This window comes from Danio rerio, chromosome 4 (assembly GCF_049306965.1).
Source record: "Danio rerio strain Tuebingen ecotype United States chromosome 4, GRCz12tu, whole genome shotgun sequence".
In the NCBI taxonomy this organism is placed as follows: Eukaryota; Metazoa; Chordata; class Actinopteri; order Cypriniformes; family Danionidae; genus Danio; species Danio rerio.
Genome location: NC_133179.1, coordinates 51,098,620 through 51,126,126, shown reverse-complemented (window position 1 = coordinate 51,126,126; position 27,507 = coordinate 51,098,620). Strand labels below are relative to the sequence as shown.

Below are 27,507 nucleotides of genomic sequence, written 5' to 3'. Positions count from 1 at the left end.
AAATATCTGCTTTACCAAACCTCATATATTGTGTTTTATTTTCATTTATTTTGCTTCCTGTTCCCTTACAAAACTCCTGTACTTTTTTCATGGCTTCTTTTACACTCTTTTTCTCCTTCACTATTATTGTTGTATCATCAGCATACTGGTATATTTTTCCTTCATCATCCTCTTCTTCTATTTTTATTCCTTTAATTTTAGTTTCTTGTTTTATTGCTAACCCTAAAGGTTCTGCGACTAGGGAATATAATAGCGCTGAAAGAGGACATCCTTGTCTAATTGATCTTGTAATTTTAAAACAATCTGTTAAAAAACCATTACATTTTACTTTTGTTAAAGCCCCTTCATATAAAATTTTAATCCAATTAATAAAATTCTCTCCAAATCCAAATGTTTTGAGTACATCAAATAAGTAAGTATGTTCGACTCTGTCAAAAGCCTTTTCAAAATCTACACTAATTAAAAAACCATTCATCTTCTTTTCTTGTATATAGTCTATTGTGCTTTTAATGCTCATTGTTACATCTGCAATATCTCTCCCTTTTATTGCATATGCTTGATTTGATTTAATTAATTTAGGCATTACTTCCTTTAATCTATTCGCTAAAACTTTTGCTAAAATCTTTAAATCTGTATTTAACATTGTTATTGGTCTATAATTTTGTAATTCAGTTTTTGCTCCTTTTCTTTTATATATTAACTTCATTAATCCCATCCCCATTCTTTCATTCATCTCTTTACATTTAAACATTTCTTTAAAAACTTCTTTAAGTATTACTTTTAAAATATCTTTAAAAACAATATAAAATTCATTTCCTATTCCATCTATACCTGGACTTTTCTTTTTATTTAGTTGATTTATTGCAATTTCAATCTCTTCTTCATCTATATCTCTGTCACATTCTTTGTTGTCATCTTTTTGTAATTTTACTTTTATATAATTTAGAATCTTCCTTTCTTTTTCTTCATCAATACCTTTTGCTTCAAAAAGATCTTCATAAAAATGTTTGATTTCTTCTAGTATTTCTATGTTTCCTTTCGCAATTTTTCCATTTCTCCCTTTAATTTCCTTTAGTATTCCTGCTTTACCTCTTTGCTTCTCTAAATCAAAAAAGAATTTCGTGCATTTTTCCCCTTCTACTGTGTATTTAGATCTGCTCCTCAACATTGCCCCCTTATATTTGTCTTCTTCTAAATCTCGTAATTTTTGCTCTATTTCTTTGATTTTTTCAATATCTTTATTTTCTTTGTTTAATTCTTTTTCTAAGGATCTTTTAACTTCTTTTTCTGTATACTTTTTACATCTTTGTAGTACTGCGCAATATTTGATTGTGTATTTTCTTATTTGGTATTTTGTGTTTTCCCACCATATCCTTTTATCTTCATCATACATTCTATTTTCTTTTTCTTTCTCTATTATTTCTTTGACTTTTTGAACATAATCTTCATTTTTTAAAATGGTTGTGTTTAAAATCCAAGTTCCTGGTCCTTTTTGTATGTTATCTACATTCACTTTAAAATGCAAGAGCTTATGATCACTAAAAATGTTTTCTTCATACTGTATGTTTTCTATAAAATTCTCAATATTCCTAGTACATAATATAAAATCTATTCTTGTTTGACATATAAAATCTCCAACTATTTGTCTCCTTGAAAACTCTCTTTTTTCTTTGTTATTTTCCCTCCATATGTCTATTAAATTATTTTCTTTTATTAGCTCCTTTAGTTCTTTCCTTGCGGTGTCAGATTTAAAAACCATTCCATCTGCCATGTCTTGTTTATTAAAAACTGTATTAAAATCTCCTACCATTATTATTTTTTTATATCTCTCAATTACCTTATTTAAAATCTTAAAAAACTCTTTTTTATCTTTCTCTTCCGTTGGTGCATGTATATTGGCTATAATCATTTCTTGTCCTTCATAGTTTACTTCTATCACTAAACACTTTCCATTGTTGTCTTTATACACGATTTTTTTAATATTTAAAACATCTTTTTTTATTAAAAATGCCACCCCTCTTCCAGATTTGCCATCACCATTGTTATATAAGATATCCCCCTCCCACTTCTTTTTAAAATCTTCCATTACATAATCTTTCCAGTTTGTTTCTTGTAATACTATCATGTCCTTATTTTTACATTTTTCTCTTATTTTCTCAAATTTCCCTTTTTCCATCATACCTCTTGCATTAAAAGATACACATTTTAAAACCATTAAAAGAAATAAAAATAAAATTAAAAACCTAAAAATCATTATTACTCATCATCTCCCTCCATTTCCTTTAACACTTCATATCTGTTCATGTTTTTCATTCTTGTAGTCAATTTTCTCTTTGTACTTTCTAGATTAGGTTTAATCTTTAATGTCCTTCTTCGAATTGTTCTTCTCTCCTCTCTGTCCATTTTAATTTCTTCTTCTCTTCCAATTTCATTACTTTTTTCTTCATTTCTTTGTCCAGTCTTCACCTCATTGTCTCCACACATCTGAGAATTGTCCATTGTTTCCATTTCTATGTTTTTATTATCCTCTTCTTCTCTTTTTTCAGTTTCTTTGAAAAGCGTTTGCCTCTCCCTTTCTTCCAATATCAGTCTTTCATTTGCTTCATTTTGCATTTTTCCTCTCTCTTTTTCATGTCTTTCTTCACAAAAAATGTCATCTTCATTATTCCTCTTATGCATTTTCTTATCCTCTTGAATTTCTTTTCCATTTTGTATCTCTTTCAGTAAGTCTTTTGGTTGTAAAACTGCTTGTTCTTCTCCTTCATTTTGTTCTACATTTTTTACTTTATGCATTTGCCTGCTTATCTGGTTTCTCTCTTCTCCTTCCTCTGCCTCCATCCAACATTCACATTTTGCTAAAATTTGGAGGCATTCCGGGCATTTGATTGCATCACAGTTTCTTGCAAAATGTCCTCTTTCTTCGCACTTAAAGCACCTAAAGTCTGGGCAGTCCTTCATCACATCCTCCGGGCTCATACACAGCCTACAAGTCTTAACTTGGTGGCTGTGCATCACCCGGAAATATTGTGGTCCTTCTGCCATTTCAAACTTCGTGCTAAATGGAAGCGAAGCCACCTCCTTGGGAAACCGTGTCTTAATGAACCTTGTCCCATCCTCAATCTCAGTGCCCGGATATGTCCTCCTTTTAATTTTTGATAAGGGGCTAACACCCCATCCATCCAATTTTTCTATTATTAAACTATCCTCCAGATAAACAGGCAAGTGCATAAAGGAGACAACATAGTCTCTGTTTTGTAACATTTTAACTTCACAGTTCTCTTCATTTATTGTTAGTCCATCAATCAGTTTGTCACAAGTTTCTTCCTCTTCTAAAGTTATTTCATATTCTTTGTCCTTTCTCGGTCTTATTGCCAAAATTTTCCCATGTCCACATTTTTCTGTTAACGCCTTAATAATGTCTGAAACTCTCACCTCTTTTACTTTGTCCACGTTTAGTATTACAGATAGAGGTAAAGTTAGTTTTATATTCGCACATTCGTTCATTTAGAAGTCTCTATATTGTTTACCATGTTACTTTGAATATTCAATAGGAATTAGCATGCAAGTGTGACTTGAAAACAACATTAACACTGTTTATTTGACTGTGAACAATGTTGTACTTTGATAGTCATTGAGTGCTAATATGATTTCGCTATTTAGAGTTTGCAAATAATACTTTAAAGAAATTATATTATTAAGGGGAAAGTCCGAATGTGTGAATATAAAACCAACTTTATCTCTATGTATTACAGTTGCTTCCTTCAAGTACTTCTTTCCTCTCCTTTCATGTTGTCTTTCCTGTTGCTGATTTTCTTGTCGTTCCATGTTAGCCATGTTTGTTTCTCCTCCTCGTGCTGTGTTGTTTCCCATCTGTTTTCCCTCTCGTACTCCCGTGTCGTCTCCTCTTTGCTTTTCACCATCCATCTCTGTGTTATTTTCTCCTCTTGTTTTCCCCGAAAGTCCAGTGAATTTGTCCTTTGTGCTTTCCATTGTCCCAAAAAAATCCAAGCAAAAAAGGTGAATAACCACCTTCCAGCTAGCACATGTGCTGCTGTCAGGTGGTTTAAACTCCAAAAATAAAAATAATAACTCCTTAAACTATATTAAACACCCAAAAAACTAAATAAAACAACAAAAGAAAGGGAGAGCCTTTCTCTCCCGTCTGCAGCCTTTCACTTCCTGTTTGCACACTAACTCCCTCTAGCGTACCCAGGGTGGTATGGCCGTAAGCGAAAGAGGCTGTCAAGAGTTGGCTATTTAAATCAGGCGCAGCACCAGGGAGCGAGCGCAGCTCAGCTGGCATCGACACAGCACCGACAGAAACAATGCCCTTGAAGGCGAGAAAAAAAAAATGGCAGCGAAGCTGTGACACGGGGAAGTCTATCAGCGCCAAATGAAGGACTTGGAAAAGCTAACAGCACCTGGTATTCCCAGGCGGTCTCCCATCCAAGTACTAACCAGGCCCGACCCTGCTTTACTTCCGAGTTCAGATGAGATCGGGCATTTCCAGGGTGGTGTGGCCGTAAGCGAAAGAGGCTGTCAAGAGTTGGCTATTTAAATCAGGCGCAGCACCAGGAAGCGAGCGCAGCTCAGCTAGCATCGACACAGCACCGACAGAAACAATGCCCTTGAAGGCGAGAAAAAAAAAATGGCAGCGAAGCTGTGACACGGGGAAGTCTATCAGCTGGCAAATGAAGGACTTTCGAAAAGCTTACAGCACCTGGTATTCCCAGGCGGTCTCCCATCCAAGTACTAACCAGGCCCGACCCTGCTTTACTTCCGAGTTCAGATGAGATCGGGCATTTCCAGGGTGGTATGGCCGTAAGCGAAAGAGGCCGTCCAGAGTTGGCTATTTAAAACAGGCGCAGCACCAGGGAACGAGCGCAGCTCAGCTGGCATAGACACAGCACCGACAGAAACAATGCCCTTGAAGGCGAGAAAAAAAAATGGCAGCGAAGCTGTGACACGGGGAAGTCTATCAGCTGCCAAATGAAGGACTTGGAAAAGCTCACAGCACCTGGTATTCCCAGGCGGTCTCCCATCCAAGTACTAACCAGGCCCGACCCTGCTTTACTTCCGAGTTCAGATGAGATCGGGCATTTCTTTTTTTTTTTTTTCTTTATTTTATATCAAAAATTAAAAACAGTTACATTCAGGTAATAATACATTTACATTATATAAAGCCATTTGAACATATGTGTTCCCGTTTAAAAAGTCTTTTTCAAATACATCAATCTTGTCATTCATGTTACAATAATAGAAAAGAGTATTAAGCAGTTCAGACATTTTTCTTTGAAACAATTTACATACAGACAATTTGCCATTCTTTTGTTTAACAATATTCCTTCTATTCCATATCACATTTCTTGCAACTGTTAAAATAAAGTTTATGAACCTTGTGTTTTTACCTTCTGTTTTACAATCAAATAAAAATAATGTTTCCCATTCCTCATCAACAACCTCATTTTCAATCCCCATTTCATTTAGCATTTCTTTAATTTTTCCAATAAAACATTTTAACTCTTTGCATTTAAAAAACAAATGTAGTATACCTTCATCTTCTTCATTACAAACTTTACATCTTGCATCATTTGCCAAACCTATTTTACACAATCTCATTTCACTTAATAAACAGTTTTGTCTTAAAATGTAATCAAAATTCTCTAAAACGGGACTTTTCCACCAAGCTCTTACATTTTGCCATATTTCCTGCTTTTCAATATTGGGATATAATCTTTTCCAGTACTCTTCTGCTTTGGGTGTAACAAAAACATCTTTACGTAAACAAGAATAGAACATTTTCAGTTTACCATCTTTAAAAGCATATTGATTTTCTTTAAAGTTTATCACCCTTCCTTCATCGCTGTGCATTTCAAATTTATTTTCTATAATTTCTTTACATTCTTTTGGTATATTTTTTTTCAAGTTGTTAAGCTGCTTTTCAATTACTCTTTTAGTTTCGTTTTCATAGTTTTCTATTATTGCATCTTTTATTACGTGCGCCTGTACATAACCAGGTATCACTTCATATAAAATATCTTTAATTTGCTTTATTCCTGCATTAAACCATTTCTTATAAAAAATAGTATTATTCCCTTCTTTAATGTATTCATTTAAAAACAGCGGTTGCTTTAAAATCTCTTCTTTACTAAATGAACAATCAATATGCTTTCTAAAATCTCCCCATGCTTTAATAACCTCTTTATAGAATTCTGGAACTTTATTCATCATATTCTCTTTGGGCTTCATCCATAATATATATTCTTGTATTTCCCCACATTTATTTAAAAAATATCTCATCACATCTTTCCATACATGTTTTTCTTCTTTCCAATATTTATTTACAGTTTTAATTCTTATGCTTTTCATTCTGATTAGTGGATCAATTAAACCTAAGCCTCCTTCTTCAACTTTACCAATTATGGTGTCATACGCTATTTTGGAAGGTTTTCCATCCCATAAGAAATCTAAAACAATAGCTTTTATCTTTTTATACACACTCATTGGCAAACTCACTGTACCTAAAACATACCACATTTTTGATAAAAATAAGGAATTTAAAACTAAAACTTTCCCCTTTAAAAACAAACCTCTTAATTTCCAGAAATGTAATCTTTTCTCCATTCCCTTTAAAACTTCCTCCCACATTAAATTCCTTGTTTCATTTTCATTTTCACCAACCCTTATACCTAAAATTTTCATATCAACTTTCTCCTCTTTAAATTTTATTTTTTCTGGTAAAACATTTATTTTTCCCATTCTCATGTATTTAGTTTTTTCCTTATTAATTTTTGCTCCTGTTCCTTTACAATATCTGTTTAAAATTTCCTCTGCTTTTTCAACACTTTTGATATCTTTTACTATTAAAGTGGTATCATCAGCATACTGAAATATTTTGTGTTCTAACTCTGTTCCTTTTATACATAATCCTCGTATTTGCGTTTCATTATCAATTGCTAATCCCAATGTTTCAGATACAAGTGTGTATAATAGTGCTGACATTGGACATCCTTGTCTTATTGATCTTGTTATTTTAAAATCTTTAGTTAAATAACCATTTACTTTTATACAGCTTGTTATATCTGCATATAAACATTTTATCCATTGTAAGTATCTTTCTCCAAAACCAAATCTCTCCATTACATCCATCATATATTTGTGTTCCACTCTATCAAAAGCTTTTTCTAAATCGACACTGATTATATATCCTGTTTCTTTTTCCTCTCTCATATACCATATTATATCTCTTATATTGTTTATGAGATCAGTTATGTCTCTTTTTAGAACTGCATATGCTTGATTTGTTTTGATTATGTTAGGTACAACTACTTTCAATCTATTAGCTAAAACCTTTGCTAAAATTTTATAGTCTGTGTTCAGCATGCTTAAGGGTCGATAATTTTTTAAGTCTCCTTTGTCTCCATTTCTTTTATAAATCATTTTCACCATTCCTTTCTTCATACTATTAGTTAACTCCCCTTTTTCATAAATATCACTGTATATTTCATTTAAAATAGGAATTAAAACATTTTTAAAAACTTTATAAAACTCAACTGGTAGTCCATCTATTCCTGGACTTTTCCCATTTCTCGACTGATCAATAGCTGTTTCTATTTCTAAATCTGTTATCTCACTCTCACACATTTCCTTGTCCTCTTTATTTAATTTTGCTGTTATTTTTTCTAATAAAAAATGTTCATCATTTAAATTAACTCCATTTTCTGTAAATAATTCCTTATAAAATCGTCTAGTTTCATTTAAAATTCCCTCTTTGTCTTCTACAGTTTTCTCATCTTGTGTTTTTATACATTTTATTATAGCTGCTCTCTGTCTTGTTTTTTCTAATTCATAAAAGTATTTTGTACTTCTTTCTCCTTCTACAATGTCTTTAGCTCTGCTTCTAATAATTACTCCTTTACACTTTTCTTCTTCAATTTTCTTCAGCTTTTCCTGTTATTCAATTATTTTGTCAACATTTATCCCATTTACTTTACTCATTTCTTCATTCCATTCTTTTCTAATTTTATTTTCCTTGAATTTTTTTGCCTTTTGTATTTTTTCTGATATATTTATTAAGTATTCTTTTATTCTATTTTTCAGATTATCCCACCATAAACCTGTTTCTGTTTCAAACATTTCATCATTCACACTATTAATTATTATATTTTCTATATCCATTTTATAACTTTCTATTTTTAACAGCTCAGTGTTGAGCATCCACACTCCTGGTCCTTTTTCAATCTCATTAAAATTCATTGTTATCCATAAAAAATCATGATCACTTTCACTATAGGTTTTATATAAAATTGTGTTAACATATTGTACTTCTTTTTTCTTACATAAAAACAAGTCAATTCTACTTTGCTTTAAAATCCTATTTGCAATTTCTCTTCTTGAATACTCTCTTTTCATACCATTTCGCTCTCTCCATACGTCTACCAAATCACATTTTCTCATTAAATTTTGTAGTTCATTCCTCCCTCTGTCTGTTCTAAAATTCATTGAGTCATCTATATCTATTCTTTGCATGGCAATATTAAAATCTCCTAAAATAAATATGTTTTCATTCTTTTCTATTAGCTTATCTATTTCCTTATAAAAGTTATATTTGTCCTTTTCCTCATTTGGTGCATGTATGTTGCATACTCTAAAACTTTTCCCACCATACAGAACTTTTACAATTATTATTCTTCCATTAGTGTCTTTATAGTCTAATTCTACTTTCTCAAAAATCCCTCTTTTTATTAAAATTGCTACTCCTCTATTCTTTTCTATATTTCCATTACTAAATATTTCACCATTCCATAATTTTCTAATTTCATTTTTAATCTCATTTTCCCACTTTGTCTCTTGTAAACATAATATATCACACTTTTTCGTCAAACACGTTAATCTTTCAAACTTTTCACATTTGGACAATCCTCTTACATTCAATGATACCACACATACATTACTCATTAGTATAATTATTGGATAAACCAATAACCACCATTCATTCTGAGTCACTGTCACTTAAACAAATGTTTCTTGCATCTCCTTTTTCAAATTTTTTCCTTTCCATTCTTTCTTTAATCTCTTCTCTTCTTATTTTCTGCCGTTGTAGAACCATTTCAATGTTTAGGCCACTTTTAGATCTTGATTTTAAATCTTTTATCTTTTTTCCTTTTTCTTTTTTTTCCAGTCCATAATTCCCCCTTTCAAAATCCATTGCTCTTACCTCATTTATTGCTCTTATTTCATTGTCCTCAGTCCTTGTTTTCTCCTGTCTATCTTCATTGTTCAGTTCTGTAGTGTCCTCATCATATTGTTCATCAGCAAATTGTCTATTATTTGGTTCTCCTTCTTCCTTGTTTGCTCCTTCTCCCAGTTCCATTTCTTTATCCTCTTGCTCATTTCTGTCCTCTTCTGTATTGTTTTCTTCTCCTGTTTTGTCCTCCTTCCTTTCTGTTGCAGTATTTTCAAGTGACGCTTGTATTTCCATCCTTTCAACTTCCTCCTCTTTGTTGCAGTTACATCTTGTTGATGCCCTCTCGCAGCCCTGGCACTGCGGAACTTCGCAGTCCCGCACATAATGCCCCTGCTGAAGACATCTCCTGCACGTGAAATTTGGGCAGTCTTTCTTTTCATGCTCTGTACTGGAGCAGAGTCTGCACATTTTCAGTTGATTGTCATGTATCACTCTGAAATACTGCATCCCTTCTTCCGTCATGAAGCCCACATTGTATGGTAAAGATTTAACTTCTTTGGGAAACTTTACCTTCACAAATCGTGTTCCGTCTGCAACCATTGTTCCCGGATGATCTTTCTTTTCATGCTCTGTACTGGAGCAGAGTCTGCACATTTTCAGTTGATTGTCATGTATCACTCTGAAATACTGCATCCTTCTTCCGTCATGAAGCCAACATTGTATGGTAAAGATTTAACTTCTTTGGGAAACTTTACCTTCACAAATCGTGTTCCGTCTGCAACCATTGTTCCCGGATGATATTTCCTTCTTATTGGCAGTATAGGAGTCACTCCCCAATTACTTAGTTTCTGTTGTATCTCCTCATCCTGTATATAACTGGGCAAGTTCAGGAAAGATACCATTTTTTCTGTTGCACACAGCTTTTTCACATAGAAGTAAAGTTGGTTTTATATTTGCACATTCGCACTTACGCTCCCCTAATAAAATATTAGAAAACTATTGTTTGCAAATTCCAAATAGCGAAATCACACTAGCAGACAACTATTATCAAACTACAACAGCGTTCATGGTCAAAGAAATCATGCTAGTGTTGTTTGAAGTGTTACTTACATGCGATTTCAGACTGAATATTCAATATCGCGTGAAAAACAACAAAGGGACCGTGTCACAAGTTCTCAGGTTATTGAAAAACGAACAAAAGGAATTCAGCCAACAACTATAACGGTACACATCACTTACATTTTGCATTACAATGACATGTTTTTATTGATTAATATATTTCATGTAATATATATATATATATATATATATATATATATATATATATATATATATATATATATATATATATATATATATACACAAATATTTTATGTTTCTGATTTGTATGTAACCTTGTCATTTGATTTGTTTAAATAGGTTTTGAAATCATGGCCTGTGCACATCAACATCTGTGGACCCTGCAGAACATGCATGCAACCTGTGCCTTGCTGTTTTCCTTACCTCTGTCTTACCCATTGTCTTAACTAAATATTGTAACACTGTCATTTCTGTTTTTTCTGTTTATGACATGTTGTTGTACATTAAACTATCATTATATCATAAATAGTGTGCATTTATTATGATCATTATAATTTGTTGATCCTACAATGATTGGACAACAAAAAAAATTACACATTTACATACACAATGAAAAACAAACACTACAGAAATTATGCTCTAAAATATTACTATAAACTATTGTAGAACATATATTTCTCCAAACTTACTTGTGAGTGATAGATATTATTATTACAGATGTCTGATATTAATTTGTTGATGCTACAATTATTTCACAACAAAATATTAAGATATTTACATTCATGAAAAACACTACAGAAATTATGCTCACAAATATTAATAAAAAATTTCACACCATATTTTTCTCAAAAAGTGCTTGTGAGTGATAGGGGATATTATGACTGATGTCTGATATTAATTTGTTAATCCTAAAATGATTGAACAACAAGATATTACGATATCTGTGTTTAACATGAAAAACATACTGTAGAAAATATGATTAGAATTATCAATATAAATTTATTTACAAGATATATTTATGAAAAGCTACTTATGAGTGATACACAATATTATTACTGATGCCTTATATTAATTTGTTGACACTACAATGGTTGGACTTAAAGAAATTTAGACATCTACATCCACAATGAAAAACACTACAGAAAATATGCAAACAAATATTAATATAAATTATTTCTCAACATATATTTATGAAAATGTACTTGTGAGTGATAGATAATATAATTATTGATGTCTGATATTAATTTATGGATCCTACAATAATTGTAAAGCAAGATATTAGGATATCTGCATTTACCATGAAAAAAAACCGAGGAAAAAATGCTTATAATTATCAATATATATATTTTTTTACAAAATATATTTATGAAAAGCTACTTGTGAGTCATAGATAATATTATTACTGATGGCTGGATTTTTAATTTCTTTATCCTACATTTATTACACAACAAGATATTAAGATATTTAGATTCATAAAAAACACTACAGAAATTATGCTTATAAATATTAATATTAATTCATATCTAACATACATTTATTAAACCGTGCTTGTGAGTGATAGACAATAGTATTACTGATGTCTGATGTTCATTTGTTGACCCTACAATGATTGTGAAACAAGATATCAGGATGTTTACATTCACAATGAAACACACACTACAGAAATTATGTGCATAAATAAAGCATATTAATTAATGTACAGGATATATTTATGAAAAGGTCCTTGTGAGTTATAGATAATATTATTAACAATGTCTAATTTTAATTTGTTGCTCCTACAACATTTGGACATTAGAAAATTAAGATTTTTACATTTACAATGAAAAAAACACACTACAGAAATTATGTGCACATAAAAATGAATATAAATTAATGCAAACCATATATTTATCAAAATGTGCTTGTTAGTGATAGACAATATAATTATTGATGCCTGATGTTTATTTGCTGACCCTACAATGATTTTGAAACAAGATATTAACATATTTACAATCATTAAAAACACACACTGCAGAAATTATGAACACAAATTTTTATATAAATTAATATACATTATATATTTATGAAAAGCTTCTTGTGAGTGATAGACAATATTACTGCTGATGTCTGATAATAGTTTGTTGACGCTACAAACAAGATATTAAGATATTTACATTTATGAAAAAGACACACTACAGCAATTATGATCATAAATATTAATTAATTTTTTTACACTATATATTTCTCTAAAAGTACTTGTGAGTGATAGATAATATTATGACTGATGTCTGATATTTATTTCTTTATCCTACAATGATTTCACAACAACATATTAAGATATCTGCGTTTACTATAAAAAAACATATGCTGTGGAAAATATGCTTATAATTATCAATATAAATTTATTTACAAGAAATATTTATGAAAAGCTTCTTGTGAGTGATAGACAATATTACTGCTGATGTCTGATATTAGTTTGTTGATGCTACAATTATTGTGAAACAAGATATTAAGATATCAACGTTTACCATTAAAAATATGTACTGTAGAAAATATGCTTATAAAAATTAATATTAAATTGTTTGCAACACGTATTTATATAAGGCTACTTGTGAGTGATAGGGGATATCATGACTGATGTTTGATGTTCAATTGTTGATGCTACAGTGATTGGGCAACAAAATATTAAGATATTTACATTCACTGTGATGAAAAACACAATTAATTATGCTTAATTAATTATGAAATTATGCTTATAAATATGAATATAAATTCAACATATAGTTGTGAAAATGTACTTGAGAGTAATAGATAATATACTTATTGATGTCTGATTTTAATTTGTTAATCCTACAATGATTTTGAAACAAGATATTAATATATTTTACAATAAAAAAAAAAACACTATAGAAAATATGCTTTAAAAGTCCACCTTAATAATTGTTGTGCACAATAGTAAAATAATATTTCAATGGTGGTGGTAATGGTGGTATTGATTTCAAGCATGAATCTTTATTTTTGTTGTACTCGTATAACTTATTTAAAGAATATTATATGTATTTTTGTCACTTTTTATGTTAGCCTAAAGTCAAAGTCATGAATGTGTGTTTTTTTTTAAATATATATAAAAATAGTTTCCCAGAGATGGGTTGTGGCTGGAAGGGCATCCGCTGCATAAAATCTTGCTGGATAAGTTGTCGGTTCATTCCGCTGTGGCGACCCCGGATTAATAAAAACTAAGCTGAAAAGAAAATAAATGAATGACTTAATAAAAATATTTTTTATTAGCATAATTTTTCCAGCATTTGTCTACATGTTCTAGTCTAGTGTACTCATCATTTCTTTTGCTAATAACATCTCTTTCAGTATTATTTTGTATTTTTTTAAGTTTGCTTACAACCACTGCATGTATTTAATCTTTTTATTTAAAAATATAAAATTATGTTTTTTATACATTGTAATTTAACCAATTTTTCCCACATCAATCTTCATGTTGTGGTGACATCAATTGTTTTACGTATAATATTTATTTATTTCAATATTTTTCTCGTATTATTTAAGTTTGCCTATAATCAATCTTCTATACATTTACAGGTGTAAAAAAGTACTTTAAAATATATTAGTTTAAGCAAAATGTTTTCCCACATGAGTCTTCATTTTATGTTGTACTCACATCAATTATTTTACTAATGTGCACAGCAATTATTATGGTGAACTTTTAAAGCATATTTTCTATCAAGTTTTTTTTTTTTTTTTTCAAAATCATTGTAGGATTAACAAATTAAAATCAGACATCAATAAGTATATTATCTATTACTCTCAAGTACATTTTCACAACTATATGTTGTAAATGAATTTATATTCATATTTATAAGCATAATTTCTGTAGTGTTTTTCATCACAGTGAATGTAAATATCTTAATATTTTGTTGTCCAATCACTGTAGCATCAACAATTGAACATCAAACATCAGTCATGATATCCCCTATCACTCACAAGTAGCCTTATATAAATACGTGTTGCAAACAATTTAATATAAATTTTTATAAGCATATTTTCTACAGTACATATTTTTAATGGTAAACGTTGATATCTTAATATCTTGTTTCACAATAATTGTAGCATTAACAAACTATTATCAGACATCAGCAGTAATATTGTCTATCACTCACAAGAAGCTTTTCATAAATATATCTTGCAAATAAATTTATGTTGATAATTATAAGCATATTTTCCACAGCATATGTTTTTTACAGTAAACACAGATATCTTAATATTTTGTTCCACAATCATTGTAGGATTAACTAATTAAAATCAGCCATCAGCAGTAATATTGTCTATCACTCACACGTAATTTTTGAGAAATATATGGTCTACATTAACTATTATTAATATTTATGCACATAATTTCTGTAGTGTGTGTTTTTCACAGTGAATTTAAATATGTTAATAGCTTGTTGTCCAATCATTGTAGGATCAACAAATTAAAATCAGCCATCAGTAATAATATTGTCTATCAGTCACAAGTACATGTTTCTACAATTAGCAAAATATGAACCTATAGTTGTAATTACAATGTAACAAAACAGTTAAAACAATGAACAACACATACAGTGTCCAATCATTGTAGCATCAACAAATTGAAATTAGCCATCGGTTATCATATTGTCTATCACTTACAAGTACCTTTTTATATATGTTTATATGTTGTAAATGAATTTATATAAATATTTGTGATCATAATATCAGTAGTTTATGTTTTTCAGTGAATGTAAATATCCTTATATCTTGTTTTACAAGCAATGTAGGATTAACAAATTAACATCAGACATCAGTAATATTATTGTGTATAACTCATAAAAATTTGTGGAGAAATATATGGTGTAAAATAATTTAAATGAATATTTACGACCATATTTTTTTAGTGTATGATTTTCATAGTGAATGTAAATAACTTAACTTCTTAATGTCCAATCATTGTAGGATCAACAAATTGCTATCAGACATCAGTAATAATATTATCTATCACTCACAAGTACCTTTTGAGAAATATATGTCATAAAAAAATTATATTAATATTTGTGTGAATATTTACTGTAGTGTGTGTTTTTCAGTGTGAATGTAAATATCTTGTTTCACAATAATTGTAGCATCAACAAACTAATATCAGACATCAGCAGTAATATTGTCTATCACTCACAAGAAGCTTTTCATAAATATTTCTTGTAAATAAATTTATATTGATAATTATAAGCATATTTTCCACAGCATATGTTTTTTTATAGTAAATGCAGATGTCTTAATATGTTGTTGTGAAATCATTGTAGGATAAAGAAATTAATATCGGACATCAGTAATAATATTATCTATCACTCACAAGTACTTTTAGAGAAATATATGTCATAAAAAAATTATATTAATATTTGTGTGAATATTTACTGTAGTGTATGTTTTTCAGTGTGAATGTAAATATCTTGTTTCACAATAATTTTAGCATCAACAAACTATTATCAGACATCAGCAGTAATATTGTCTATCACTCACAAGAAGCTTTTCATAAATATATAATGTATATTAATTTATATAAAAATTTGTGTTCATAATTTCTGCAGTGTGTGTTTTTAATGATTGTAAATATGTTAATATCTTGTTTCAAAATCATTGTAGGGTCAGCAAATAAACATCAGGCATCAATAATTATATTGTCTATCACTAACAAGCACATTTTGATAAATATATGGTTTGCATTAATTTATATTCATTTTTATGTGCACATAATTTCTGTAGTGTGTTTTTTTCATTGTAAATGTAAAAATCTTAATTTTCTAATGTCCAAATGTTGTAGGAGCAACAAATTAAATTAGACATCATTAATAATATTATCTAAAACTCACAAGCACCGTTTAATAAATGTATGTTAGATATGAATTAATATTAATATTTATAAGCATAATTTCTGTAGTGTTTTTCATGAAATAAATGTAGGATAAAGAAATTAAATCCAGCCATCAGTAATAATATTATCTATGACTCACAAGTAGCTTTTCATAAATATATTTTGTAAAAAAAATTATATTGATAATTGTAAGCATATTTTCCACAGTTTGTTTTTTTCATGGTAAATGCAGATATCCTAATATCTTGCTTTACAATTATTGTAGGATCAATAAATTAATATCAGACATCAATAATTATATTATCTATCACTCACAAGTACATTTTCATAAATATATGTTGTAAAATAATTTATATTAATATTTGTGTGCATATTTTCTGTAGTGTTCATTGTGGATGTAGATGTCTTAATTTCTTTAAGTCCAACCATTGTAACATCAACAAATTAACATCAGAAATCAATAATTATATTATCTATCACTCACAAGTAGCTTTTCATAAATATATCTTGTATATGAATTTATAAGAATATTTATAAGCATATTTTTATAGTATTTTTTTTGCATTTCAAAACAAGTTTATTTAAAAAGCACACTTCATACACAATGATAATTTAAGAATAAATCCATTACATCTCCCATTTCATCATTTTATCATGCAATTACATTGATTACAAACACAAATTACAAAAGGTCTGCTGGTCTTCCTATTGCAGCTCTATATTGACACATGGGACATGAAACAAACATTGGCAAGAATCTCACTTAATATGTAATGAAAGTACAACTTATTACATTACTATGTAATATGTGGCAATTATGTATAAAAATATTGTGCAAATACATGCAAGTAAAAAAAAAACATTCCAAAGTGAATAATAGCATTGTAAATCCCCAAATGCATAGATTCTCATTTTGGACTCTTTTCGTCCACACTGTTAAAAATTGTCCTGTTAAAAAACAGTAAAATACTGGCAGCTGCAGTTGCCAGCAATGTACTGTTATTTTACAGTATGTTGCTGTAAAAATACATGGACTACATTGATTTACACAATACTCAAGTGAACTCATTTTGCTCACTGAAAGCAACTGCCTCAACTTGGTCAACTGCTGAATGAGTTTATGAAGTATTGTTTTATATATGCTTAGAAGCATACTTATAATGATAACTTATTTTACTTAATTAGAAAAGTTCGGTTTAACTCTAATGTCTTATTTTTCACAACAGCACACATACATGTAAATCTGGAATCACCAGAGAGATTCTGACTGCATCAGCAACTAAACAGCCGCTATCTTTAAATAGAGAAACATGCAGAATAACATCAGCAGTTCATTGTTCATCTTTAACTCATACACTGGCTCTACTCTCCTCCACAACGGTGACACACAGAAGAAATTAGCTTCAGGTTTTACAGTAAAATACTGTTTTTTCCTTGATTTAACAGTAATCTACTGGCAGCTGTGGTTGCCAGCAATATACTGTTTTTTACAGTCTATTTCCGTTGTGTAAATTAACAGTATATTACTGTTAAAATACATTTTTACACTGTGTTTTTACCTCTCACACCTTTAACCCTTTAAACCCCAGAGCATATACTTCAGTTTTTATTGAAGTGTCCACACTACTGAGTGTTCAAGAAACATGGAGCAAAGCTGAAGTAAATTCATTAATTAACTGACTAATTAAATGATAATTGAGGATTAACAATGAACAAATGAAGAAATACTGAAGGGAAAAAACAAGAACAGAAAATACAAAACTTTAGTCACAGCTTTATAATGAAATAACCTGAAGAACAACAAATGATTAAATCATTTAAATGATCAGCGGATGATTAAACAACTCTACAAACATCATCACCAGCTACACTTATTACTTAATACATGTATTTTTGTATAACATTTACTAAAGTTCTTCTTGAGAAAAAGTTAAAGTTTTACGTCACCATCATGGAGAACAGAGTTTGCTTTAGTTGGGCTCTTAGCCCTGTCATTATTAACATTTATATATCTTGGCTGCTGCAATTGTTAAGAACTTTGTTTAAAAAGCTCCTTTGTTGTGGCAAGCCAGCCAAAAACCTAAATAAGATCTGGTGATGTTCATGTTGCTATTAAATGGCAGAGTCTGTTCTCATTTCGTATAATAAAATTTACTGCTCCTTTCAATGTTAAATCTATTGTTTTACATTATATGTCTATATATGGCAATGATTTCTGGAAGTGTTTAAGAATATCTTGGACAATAACACTGCTCTATGGTGTAAATCGCACTCAAACAGACATCAATAATCAGCATATGAACCTCAATAATGGTGAAAACAAATTTAACAAAATTAACAGTTTAACTCACAAACAGGAAACTGAAAGTCTAAACATAAACAACAGCAGAATAAAACACAAATAAAGAAAACTGTTAGACCATTATACAACATTTATTTATACCGCAATGCATGCTGGGATATTTGTACAGTGCCACTCCCAGCATGCATTGCAGCATGAAACATTTGAGATGTTACCATTGTTGAGATACAAGGTCAGATTCATGAGGTCTGAGTGTGTATTTGTCATAACTGAACTGTTTTTGTATGTTATTTCTTAACTGTTAAGTAATTACAGAGGTATCTTTTCTTTTTCCATTTCTCATTAATTAAATTAATACCTGCAACTAATCATAAAATCTATTGCATGAGGCCCTTCATCCAGATTTATACCAAAACATTTATCAGAACTAATTTCAGACAAATAGATTTCTCTATTTATTGACTTCCCAACTTTATTGCTATAGTACAAATGTTTTGTAAACTCTGTATTCAAGCAGATGGAAAGTCTTCTTAAAAGAGTTCAAGGGTGAAGAGCCCAACTAAACCAGCCCCTCACTCCATTATGGTGACACAAAAAACACCTTAATTTCTGTTGGATCTCAATGAGAATAGTATGGACGTCAAATCAGTCAGTAATAAGTGTGTCTGCTGTTGTTTGTGGAGTTGTTTAATGATCCTCTGCTGAGACTGAAGCTGTTTTATTTTATTTTATTTTATGTTGTAACTCAAGTCACTGTTTGTGTTTCTTGTTTCTTTTCTTCAGTAATTGTAATTATTAACAGCAGGTGTTCATCAGTGTCTGAATTCACTCATTAGTGTTCATTAAAACTGTCAGGTGAACTATATTAGTTAACTAGTGTATGAAATAGTGAACAAGGACACAAAGCGTGATTTCAAACACAGACTTCAAAACATCGAATCTGAACTCTGTTAGCTCACAGTTTTCTGCAGTTGGTTACTTTCTCGAAAACAAAAATGTTACCCAGAAAGCACTGTTTTTAACAGAATATTACTGTTTTAGTGAAAAAACATTATTTTACTGTAGAATCTGACCGTTTTTTAACAGCAATTTTTTACAGTGCACATGAGCCGAACTCATTTCATGACACTGTTATTTGCTGTCTTGAAAATATTTTTTTATTCACATGTACTTCAGCAGAGTAACATTTTAAAGGAGGGAGCCAGTGGTGAAGTTCACAAGTCTCAATCTGGCCATCTTTTGCTTGCGTACAATCTGTAAATAATTGAGAAAAAGAAGAGGGGAAAAAACATATATAGTTATTCATATTACACATGAACATGTATACTTGTGTAAAGTGTATATACATTAATCATAACTCAAAAATCAGTGTATAAAATTACTATTCTATATTAATATACTATTCTAAATTACTAAGTCTATTCTAAAGGTTTTATGTTTTTAAATTGTTTTAATATGATGTATACATAAACATGTCTGTGATATATTGTTTGCAGATGATTTTATTAAGATTAAGTAGTAGGCTTACTATAGACAGTGAACGTTGGCAGCTTGATTTTACAAACTGATAGTTTGTAGACGGTCCCTCAAAAAAGCGATGACGTCACCTCCTTCATAGAGGTAAGCGTGTTTTTCTACTCCTTTAAAACGCCGAGTTTGACAGAAAAGTGTGGCGTACATTTTGCTCATAATCGACTACAACGGTAAATAATTGAATTTGGATTCTTTACTTGCTGATTAACAAACTTATTGAACGCAGAGGTCGGAATGTGCGAATATAAAACCAACTTTACTTCTATCTTTTTCACTTCACATTCTTCTCCATTAATCATCAGTCCGTTAATCAATATCTCACATTCTTTTTCACTTTCCATTGTCAGTTCAAATTCGTTGTTGTTTTTCCTTCTCAGACCAATTAATTTGCCAATCCCGACTTTGTCTTCAACTGATTTGATTATGTTGTTTATAGTTGAGTTTTCAATGTCTCTTACCATCATTGTTAGTTTGGCTTCCTTCTTGTACTCTCTTTGATATCTTGCTTGCTTCTTTAGTTTGTTCAGCATTTGTTGTTTTTGACTTAAAGCATTCCTTTGTCCTTCAGTATTCTTTACACTTTCAATACTTGCAATTGATTGTAGATCCTCTTTCTTTTCTTGACCACCTCCTATTCCTTTTTTTTTCTTTGAGACAACTGTTGCCCATGTCTCATTGCTGTTTTCTCCGGCATCTTCATTTCGAGTCCTTTCAAGCATGTTAGTAGCATTTCCTTGTTCTCTGTTCCTTTTTCCATTTGTGTCCTGTTCATTCTCTTTCTCCGTAGTGTCCATTTTGTTGTTTACTAACCCCAAAACAGTGTTACTGTTTGGGGTTAGTTAAAATTAATCTTTAACTAAAAAAACAATTAAAGTAAACTTTGTAATACAAAAACTAAAAACAAAAAACAAAACTGCCAAAATGGAAGAGCCTCTCTCTTCCTTCTGCCACCTCACACTTCCTGCAGTGCAACAACTCTAACTCACACTAGAGGGCGTGTCCAGGGTGGTATGGCCGTAAGCGAAAGAGGCTGTCAAGAGTTGGCTATTTAAAACAGGCGCAGCACCAGGGACCGAGCTCAGCTCAGCTAGCATCGACACAGCACCGACAGAAACAATGCCCTTGAAGGCGAGTAAAAATAATGGCAGCGAAGCTGTGACACGGGGAAGTCTATCAGCTGCCAAATGAAGGACTTCGAAAAGCTTACAGCACCTGGTATTCCCAGGCGGTCTCCCATCCAAGTGTATCAGGTGTACTATATTTATTTATTATTAGACGAGACAATAAAACCAGAAGATTACAAGGTAAGTAAAAGGAGGTGGGGGTGAAACTGAGCAATAACCAAAGACAAACTGAATGTTTTAAATACAAAAATAATTTTACTTTAGATTTGATAATTTTTTTCATTTTTGTATTTGTCTAAGTAAACTATATTAACATCAGTAACTATTTAGACTATTTAAACAGAACCCCAGGGTGCACCCACTTTACAATTATTTTAAATCAAACACAAATCACAATAAATGAATTCAAGTGAAAACAAAAGAAACCATAAAATAACACAAATAAATCAGTGTCGTTGTTCACTCTGAAATTGGTGAAATCAGTTCAATTCAGATAAAGTTCTGTTTTTCCCTCCAAGAAAATCAGTCCTTAGAGCTGTATTTAAAAAATCGCAGTACAATAAAGGAATTAACTTTTTGGCAAATTCTTACTTTATCCGGTGAAATGAGGATAAATTGAAATATGTGTACTAATATAATGGAATACCTGTCAAATTCGCGATGTCTATATCACTCTATGGTCTTCTCACACACACGCGATTGCAAAATGGCGTCAGCGCACTGTAAACGCAATGCAACATGCGGTCTGACTTCAACACACTCTTAAACACACTAAATAACAACTATTTTGCAGGTACAACTTGATTTAGTACAACTAAAATCACTTTTAAACTGTTTAGGAATCATAACATACTGTATTTTAATCTTTTTGTTCAAGTTTGCTCCTCTCTATTATTCTGCCAACCGGTCTCGTCTCTGCTCTCTCTCTCTCTGCCGGCAAGCTGGAAGGGGCGGAGCTAACAACCCGCTCCTACAATTGGTTGTTACTTTACCTCAAACTACATTTGTATACATGAATTTTATTTCTTTTATCATATTTATAAAGACTTGTAGATATAATAATAATATGATTATTCTGCTCTAAATAATATTATAAATAATTATTTAACTATTTTACTAGGGTTACATATGTTTCTGCAACTATTGTCGATAAGATGACTTTCAGTTTTGCCATATGAACGACAGAGCATAAGAACGACAAGAATGGGATTTGATGGACTCGGCCACCCCGTCATGTATGTACTCACTTTTCTGATATGGGCTGGACTATAGAATTTCTGTATGTATTTGCTGCTATTTTCGATAAAGATGACATAAAATTTTGCAACAACATCCTTCAAAACGCTAAAAGAGTGAGAGTAAAAGAACTTCTACAGAAACACCATGATCTCTCAAATGCCAGAACATAAGAGCGACAAGGATGGGATTCGAACCCACGCGTGCAGAGCACAATGGATTAGCAGTCCATCGCCTTAACCACTCGGCCACCTCGTCACATATTTTACTTTATCTCTGGTAGAGGCCGGACTGTGGCACATATTTCTATATGTATGTTTCTGCAACTATTTTCGGTAAGATGACTTTCAGTTTTGCCGTATGAACGACAGAGCAAATGAACGACAACAATGGGATTCGATGGACTCGGCCACCCCGTCATGTATGTACTCACTTTCATGACGGGGGCTGGAATATGACATTTCTGTATGTATTTGCTACTATGTTCGGTAAAGATGACGTTAAATTTTGCAACAACATCCTTCAAAACGATAAGAGCGTGCGAGTAAAACACCTTCCACAGAAGCACCGGCCTCTTTCAAACGCCAGAGCTTTTGAACGACAAGGATGGGATTCGATGGACTCTTCCACCTCGTCATGTATGTACTCACTTTCATGATGGGGGCTGGACTATGGCATATATGTTTGTATTTTCAGCTATTTTCGATAAAGATGACATCAAATTTTGCAACAACATCCTTTAAAACGCTAAAATAATGAGAATAAACGAAATTCTACAGAAACACCATGATCTCTCGAATGCCGAATCAAATTAGCGACGAGGATGGGTTTCAAACCCACTCATGCAGTGCATAATGGACTAGCAGTCTATCACGTTAACCACACGGCCAACACGTCATGTATTTTCCTTTTTCTCTAGTGGAGGCCGGACTTTGGCACATAATTGTATATGTATGTTTCAGCAACTATTTTCGGTAAGATGACTTTCAGTTTTGCCGTATGAACGAAAGATCAAATGAACGACAAAAATGGGATTCGATGGACTCGGCCACCCCGTCATGTATGTACTCACTTTCCTGTTGGGGGCTGGACTATAGCATTTCTGTATGTATTTGCTGCTATTTTCGGTAAAGATGACGTTAAATTTTGCAACAACATCCTTCAAAACGATAAGAGCGTGCGAGTAAAACACCTTCCACGGAAGCACCGGCCTCTTTCAAACGCCAGAGCATTTGAACGACAAGGATGGAATTCGATGGACTCTTCCACCTCGTCATGTATGTACCTACTTTCATGATGGGGGCTGGACTATGGCATATGTTTGTAATTGCAGCTATTTTCGATAAAGTTGACATAAAATTTTGCAACAACATCCTTCAAAACGCTAAAAGAGTGAGAGAACTTCTACAGAAACACCATGATCTCTCGAATGCCAGAACATATGAGCGACGAGGATGGGATTCGAACCCACGCGTGCAGAGCACAATGGATTAGCAGTCCATCGCCTTAACCACTCGGCCACCTCGTCACATATTTTTCTTTTTCTCTGGTAGAGGCTGGACTGTGGCACATATGTGTATATGTATGGTTCTGCAACTATTTTCGGTAAGATGACTTTCAATTTTGCCGTATGATCGACAGAGCAAATGAACGACAAAAATGGGATTCGATAGACTCGGCCACCCCGTCATGTATGTACTCACTTTCCTGTTGGGGGCTGGACTACGGCATTTCTGTATATATTGGCTGCTATTTTCGGTAAAGATGACGTTATATTTTGCAACAACATCCTTCAAAACGATAAGAGCGTGCGAGTAAAACACCTTCCACAGAAGCACCGGCCTCTTTCAAACGCCAGAGCTTTTGAACGACAAGGATGGGATTCGATGGACTCTTCCACCTCGTCATGTATGTACTCACTTTCATGATGGGGGCTGGACTATGGCATATATCTTTGTATTTTCAGCTATTTTCGATAAATATGACATCAAATTTTGCAACAACATCCTTTAAAACGCTAAAATAATGAGAATAAACAAAATTCTACAGAAACACCATGATCTCTTGAATGCCGAATCAAATGAGCGACGAGGATGGGTTTCAAACCCACTCATGCAGTGCATAATGGACTAGCAGTCCATCACGTTAACCACACGGCCAACACGTCATGTATTTTCCTTGATCTCTAGTGGAGGCCGGACTTTGGCACATAATTGTATATGTATGTTTCAGCAACTATTTTCGGTAAGAAGACTTTCAGTTTTGCCGTATGAACGAGAGAACAAATGAACGACAAAAATGGGATTCGATGGACTCGGCCACCCTGTCATGTATGTACTCACTTTCCTGTTGGGGGCTGGACTACGGCATTTCTGTATGTATTTGCTGCTATTTTCGGTAAAGATGACGTTAAATTTTGCAACAACATCCTTCAAAAGGATAAGAGCGTGCGAGTAAAACACCTTCCACGGAAGCACCGGCCTCTTTCAAACGCCAGAGCATTTGAACGACAAGGATGGTATTCGATGGACTCTTCCACCTCGTCATGTATGTACTCACTTTCATGATGGGGGCTGGACTATGGCATATGTTTGTAATTGCAGCTATTTTCGATAAATTTGACATAAAATTTTGCAACAACATCCTTCAAAACGCTAAAAGAGTGAGAGAACTTCTACAGAAACACCATGATCTCTCAAATGCCAGAACATATGAGCGACGAGGATGGGATTCGAACCCACGCGTGCAGAGCACAATGGATTAGCAGTCCATCGCCTTAACCACTCGGCCACCTCGTCACAGACTATCCTTCTTCTACGGGGGAGGCCGGACTGTGGCACATATTTGTATATGTATGTTTCTGCAACTATTTTCGGTAAGATGACTTTTAATTTTGCCGTATGATCGACAGAGCAAATGAACATAAAAATGTGATTCGATGGACTCGGCCACCCCGTCATATATGTACTCACTTTCCTGTTGGGGGCTGGACTACGGCATTTCTGTATATATTGGCTGCTATTTTCGGTAAAGATGACGTTATATTTTGCAACAACATCCTTCAAAACGATAAGAGCGTGCGAGTAAAACACCTTCCACAGAAGCACCGGCCTCTTTCAAACGCCAGAGCTTTTGAACGACAAGGATGGGATTCGATGGACTCTTCCACCTCGTCATGTATGTACTCACTTTCATGATGGGGGCTGGACTATGGCATATATGTTTGTATTTTCAGCTATTTTCGATAAAGATGACATCAAATTTTGCAACAACATCCTTTAAAACGCTAAAATAATGAGAATAAACGAAATTCTACAGAAACACCATGATCTCTCGAATGCCGAATCAAATGAGCGACGAGGATGGGTTTCAAACCCACTCATGCAGTGCATAATGGACTAGCAGTCCATCACGTTAACCACACGGCCAACACGTCATGTATTTTCCTTTTTCTCTAGTGGAGGCCGGACTTTGGCACATAATTGTATATGTATGTTTCAGCAACTATTTTCGGTAAGATGACTTTCAGTTTTGCCGTATGAACGAAAGATCAAATGAACGACAAAAATGGGATTCGATGGACTCGGCCACCCCGTCATGTATGTACTCACTTTCCTGTTGGGGGCTGGACTATAGCATTTCTGTATGTATTTGCTGCTATTTTCGGTAAAGATGACGTTAAATTTTGCAACAACATCCTTCAAAACGATAAGAGCGTGCGAGTAAAACACCTTCCACGGAAGCACCGGCCTCTTTCAAACGCCAGAGCATTTGAACGACAAGGATGGAATTCGATGGACTCTTCCACCTCGTCATGTATGTACCTACTTTCATGATGGGGGCTGGACTATGGCATATGTTTGTAATTGCAGCTATTTTCGATAAAGTTGACATAAAATTTTGCAACAACATCCTTCAAAACGCTAAAAGAGTGAGAGAACTCCTACAGAAACACCATGATCTCTCGAATGCCAGAACATATGAGCGACGAGGATGGGATTCGAACCCACGCGTGCAGAGCACAATGGATTAGCAGTCCATCGCCTTAACCACTCGGCCACCTTGTCACGTATTTTTCTTTTTCTCTGGTAGAGGCTGGACTGTGGCACATATGTGTATATGTATGGTTCTGCAACTATTTTCGGTAAGATGACTTTCAATTTTGCCGTATGATCGACAGAGCAAATGAACGACAAAAATAGGATTCGATGGACTCGGCCACCCCGTCATGTATGTACTCACTTTCCTGTTGGGGGCTGGACTACGGCATTTCTGTATATATTGGCTGCTATTTTCGGTAAAGATGACGTTATATTTTGCAACAACATCCTTCAAAACGATAAGAGCGTGCGAGTAAAACACCTTCCACAGAAGCACCGGCCTCTTTCAAACGCCAGAGCTTTTGAACGACAAGGATGGGATTCGATGGACTCTTCCACCTCGTCATGTATGTACTCACTTTCATGATGGGGGCTGGACTATGGCATATATCTTTGTATTTTCAGCTATTTTCGATAAATATGACATCAAATTTTGCAACAACATCCTTTAAAACGCTAAAATAATGAGAATAAACGAAATTCTACAGAAACACCATGATCTCTCGAATGCCGAATCAAATGAGCGACGAGGATGGGTTTCAAACCCACTCATGCAGTGCATAATGGACTAGCAGTCCATCACGTTAACCACACGGCCAACACGTCATGTATTTTCCTTTTTCTCTAGTGGAGACCGGACTTTGGCACATAATTGTATATGTATGTTTCAGCAACTATTTTCGGTAAGAAGACTTTCAGTTTTGCCGTATGAACGAGAGAACAAATGAATGACAAAAATGGGATTCGATGGACTCGGCCACCCTGTCATGTATGTACTCACTTTCCTGTTGGGGGCTGGACTACGGCATTTCTGTATGTATTTGCTGCTATTTTCGGTAAAGATGACGTTAAATTTTGCAACAACATCCTTCAAAAGGATAAGAGCGTGCGAGTAAAACACCTTCCACGGAAGCACCGGCCTCTTTCAAACGCCAGAGCATTTGAACGACAAGGATGGGATTCGATGGACTCTTCCACCTCGTCATGTATGTACTCACTTTCATGATGGGGGCTGGACTATGGCATTTCTGTATGTATTTGCTGCTATTTTCGGTAAAGATGACGTTAAA

At 32.9% G+C, this 27,507-nt stretch overlaps 6 non-coding genes across 6 annotated transcripts; all 6 read right to left on the bottom strand.

Annotated features, from left to right (window-relative positions):
* Positions 1-4,409: 4,409 nt before the first annotated feature.
* LOC137493920 (5S ribosomal RNA) lies at positions 4,410-4,528 on the bottom strand. The gene has a single exon (XR_011013895.1). It is a non-coding gene; the product is annotated as a 5S ribosomal RNA (ribosomal RNA).
* A 180-nt stretch (positions 4,529-4,708) lies between these two features.
* Positions 4,709-4,827, bottom strand: LOC137492136 (5S ribosomal RNA). Its single transcript, XR_011012108.1, has one exon. It is a non-coding gene; the product is annotated as a 5S ribosomal RNA (ribosomal RNA).
* Positions 4,828-22,513: 17,686 nt separating this feature from the next.
* On the bottom strand, positions 22,514-22,595 carry trnas-gcu (transfer RNA serine (anticodon GCU)). Its single transcript has one exon. It is a non-coding gene; the product is annotated as a tRNA-Ser (tRNA).
* A 1,188-nt stretch (positions 22,596-23,783) lies between these two features.
* Positions 23,784-23,865, bottom strand: trnas-gcu (transfer RNA serine (anticodon GCU)). The gene has a single exon. It is a non-coding gene; the product is annotated as a tRNA-Ser (tRNA).
* A 1,188-nt stretch (positions 23,866-25,053) lies between these two features.
* Positions 25,054-25,135, bottom strand: trnas-gcu (transfer RNA serine (anticodon GCU)). The gene has a single exon. It is a non-coding gene; the product is annotated as a tRNA-Ser (tRNA).
* Positions 25,136-26,322: 1,187 nt separating this feature from the next.
* Positions 26,323-26,404, bottom strand: trnas-gcu (transfer RNA serine (anticodon GCU)). The gene has a single exon. It is a non-coding gene; the product is annotated as a tRNA-Ser (tRNA).
* Positions 26,405-27,507: the final 1,103 nt, after the last annotated feature.